This window comes from Schistocerca serialis, chromosome 4, assembly GCF_023864345.2.
Source record: "Schistocerca serialis cubense isolate TAMUIC-IGC-003099 chromosome 4, iqSchSeri2.2, whole genome shotgun sequence".
NCBI lineage: Eukaryota > Metazoa > Arthropoda > Insecta > Orthoptera > Acrididae > Schistocerca > Schistocerca serialis.
The window spans coordinates 241479838-241483962 of NC_064641.1; positions in this window are offsets into that span (position 1 = coordinate 241479838).

The following is a 4125-nucleotide window of genomic DNA, read 5'->3' on the forward strand; positions in this document are numbered from 1 at the left end:
TCTGATATCGCCCGCGCTCCGCCACCTACTGCCGAAACAGTAGAACAAGCACTACGAGACCTAACAGGTACCATCTTGCTGCCAGCGGAAGATGCCACTCCCCCACGAAGGCACGGCCCGATCCCGCAAGTACAACTCCCAGAACATTTGCTAGCTCAAATCCGACACAAGAACAGAGTGGCAAAAGAGAGGAAGATCACCAGAGATCAGGCCACCAGGAGGCTGCTCAGTCGTCTACAGAGAGAGCTGAAGGCAGCGCTCAATGAACACAGCAATGGCAAAACCGCCTCGCAGCCCTCAAAGTAGACGGTCATACACTATGGCAAGCAACCAACCAATTCACCAAAAGACGCGTTAGGATGCCGCCACTGCACGGCGAGTGGGGTCTGGCCTAAAGCCATGCTGGAAAGGCCAACGCCCTCGCCGACACCAGCAGTCTCTAGCGGCAGAATCCCAAGATAACGGACACGAAAAGGTAGTCTACCTCAATGCTGAGGGCGACCCAGAGGACGAAACCCCACTTTTCGCCCCCGAAGACGTGGCAAAAGTAATTAGGACCTTCCCTACAAAAAAGGCGGAAGGACACTACAGCGTCACCAACCAGCTAGTTAGAAACACCCACCCTCGGCTATCGAACACCTCGCGAACGTCTTTAACGAGATTATTCGAACCTGCGAGTTCCCAGCATACTGGATACACGCGGAAGCGGTCGCGATACAAAGCTAGGGAATGACCCTTCATTCCCGCAGTACTACTGACCGATTAGCCTCTTACCAATTCTCAACAAGCTCTATGAGCGCCTCCTGCTTATTCCTGTACGAGAGCACATATCCGACGAACGACTTCCGCCGGACTTCCAATTAGGATTCCGACAGAAGTACTCCGCCCCACAACTGATCATGAGACTGGAGGAAGCAGCCACAGAGGGCTTCAATGACAGATGTTACTGTGGGATAGTGTTACTTGATGCAGCCAAAGCCTTTGACTCATTAAGGCATAAAGGGCTATTACAGAAGTTATACACACAGGGGTTCTCCGGGGGCATAGTCAGGTTAATCCAAAGCTATCTCACGAATAGATTTTTCTCTGACAAGGTAAAAACAGCCCCCTCCACCAAAAGACGTATTCGTGCTGGGCTGCCACAGGGATCGGTCCTTGGGCCCATTTCGTACAGTCTGTAAACTGCGAACACTAAAACGGCCCCCCTGATGCACACCGCACAGTATGCTGACAACACAGCCTTTTACACTCGCAATGCGAATAAGGACCTAGTCATTCGTAGGCTGCAAAGGGTTTTAGATAACACAGAAACCGAGGCCCATCGCTTGCGCATCACCATCAATCCTGAAAAGACGCAGCCTATGCTGATCACCCGGAGACTCGGGAGATGTGGACCCCCCCCCCCCCCCCCCCCAAATTCATCTGCATCTACATGGATCCCGACTCCTCTGCCGCAGATCCGCATATCTCGGTGCAGCCTTGGACTCGAGGCTAACGTGGAAACCCCACAGGAAGGTCTGTGCCAGAATGCCCATCCTATAGCCAGTCCTCAACACAACCAGCTCCCTTCCCTGCTCTGTAGGAGTAAATGCCTATCAGGCCCTTATATGGCCAGTAATGGAGTATGTCTGCCGTGTCTGGGGATATGCGGCGAAGCAGCATCTGGACAAACTCCAGAGTCTGTAGAACCGCGCCCTCAGGAGGGCACTGTATCTACCCATGGGATTCCCCACCGACGATCTGCGGGCCGCTGCTGAAATCCCCCTGAAATTGGTTCAAATGGCTCCAAGCACCATGGGACTTAACATCTGAAGTCATCAGTCCCCTAGACAACTACTTAAACCACATCCATGCCAGAGGCAAGATTCGAACCTGACTCCAGACTGAAGCGCCTAGAACCGCTCGGCCACTCCGGCCGGCCATCGCTTGGTAATAACTTTTAAGCTGTTTCTCAAGACAGGTAGGTCTTCTGTTACTGAATTTTTAGATTGCCATTTTGTTAATGAGAAGCATTGATTTTTCATGCTAACATCTCTGCAGTCTCTAGTTATTTATTACTAAGGACTTGCTACATCAATTTCTTGATTAGTTACTTAATGTAGTATATGTACATAATTTTATCAGTGACAAAAATCCAGCGATAATTACGACAGCGCACGACCTTCCAGAACATTCCACATGCCTTCGCAATGAATATCAAGTTTTTTATGAAATAGGACAGAATGATACATATAAAGACACACATAAAAGGCCTTAGGAAGCACTGAATTGTCTGATAACCATCCCGATGCGTATATAAAGAGGTTGTATTAAACACTTCATATGAGGCCTGGGGGAGGCTGTACCGTAATGAGGTCCATATCGCATTATCGCTTATCTACCTTGTATATTCATATTTGAACTTCTCATAACAATTCTTTACTTTCTCCGTTCTTGAAATAACTTTTTCGGAAGCTACTCATCTCGTAATTTGTGACCAAGTTTCAATTCCTTCCTCATTTTTTGGTCCTCTGCCTTCTGACTGCTTTGATTCTACTCGACCAATCATTGCCATTATGTTTATTTTGAATTTTCCCTCTTTATCTATTCTGTTCCCGAGATACCAGATATCGTTTCCTTTATCATGGGTCTTATGACCAAATTTCACAATTAAACATCCAGGATGTCCACCAGCTGCTTGCACCGCCGCCTGAATTTCCTTCCTGTTCATGTGCTTATTATAGCCATCAGTTAGCACCAGACACTGATCCTGGTCACTTTCGGATAATACTGTTCTGTGATGAGAGAAACTGTATCGTGACGATTTTCAGTCCGTGACAAACTATTCCTATATTCGCGTAGTCTATCATTTTTTCAGTATACAAGTTAATTACCAGTGGCGATATCGTTTCAATTTACTGATTTCTGTGCTTTTGAATCATTATGTCCGTGGGGAGTACTACAATCATCTGTATATGAAATAAATGATTTCCCGTGCTATACTTTTAGATCCTACCATATTGCCTAAGAACTAAACTCATATGTATTCCATCTACGAACATAACACCTGTTTGCTTGTGTTTCCTCAATATGCCCTCTTTTATTAACCACATCCCCGAAGTTGCTTCTCGAAATTCCCAAAGTAAATTAAAACTGTCCTTTCTTGGAGTGCTAGTTCTGCAAAGTTCGCAGAAGAGCTTCTGTGAAATCTGGAAGGTGGAGACGAGGTCCTGGCAGAACTGAAACTGTGAGGACGGATCGTGAGTCGTTCTTGGGTGGCCCAGATGGTTGAGCACTTGCTCGCGAAAGGCAGAGGTCCAGAGTTCGTGTCTCTGTCCGGCATACAGTTTTAATCTGCTAGGAAGTTTCAAAACTGTTCTTGTCCTCCTCACGCGTTCCTGCGTGACCTATTCAACAAAATGGGTCTACGAAAGCGGAAGGCTTCTAAGTTTGAGAAGTACTGTAATTCATACATGTATTCTACGCCTAAGAAAGTTTTTTCTGGTTTTAAAACTGTAGCTTGTAAATCATGTTTTTCGTGTTTTAAACTATTCAAAGAATTTCGACCCCTTTTGGAGGCGGAAGGCTCGTTAGTCCTCTGTTAAATGATTTTGTCTAAAGTATTTACATTCAACAAGTAGAATATCTGTAAAGCTTTTTCTTAATTTTTTTTTTTTTTAAGTAAAGGAAGCTGTATTTAACAACTGAGTTTCGTGGCAAGCTAAAACGTAAGTTCCAAATTTAGAAAAAATTCTTTTACTGAAGGAAATCACAGCCACTTGTTTTAAATTAAAGTATATATTCTTAAACGTTACGCTTATGGCGTTGAAAGATTTTTCTGAGTTTTTGACTTTACTTATTACTTGAACAGTTAGTAAACTTTAATACACTCCTGGAAATGGAAAAAAGAACACATTGACACCGGTGTGTCAGACCCACCATACTTGCTCCGGACACTGCGAGAGGGCTGTACAAGCAATGATCACACGCACGGCACAGCGGACACACCAGGAACCGCGGTGTTGGCCGTCGAATGGCGCTAGCTGCGCAGCATTTGTGCACCGCCGCCGTCAGTGTCAGCCAGTTTGCCGTGGCATACGGAGCTCCATCGCAGTCTTTAACACTGGTAGCATGCCGCGACAGCGT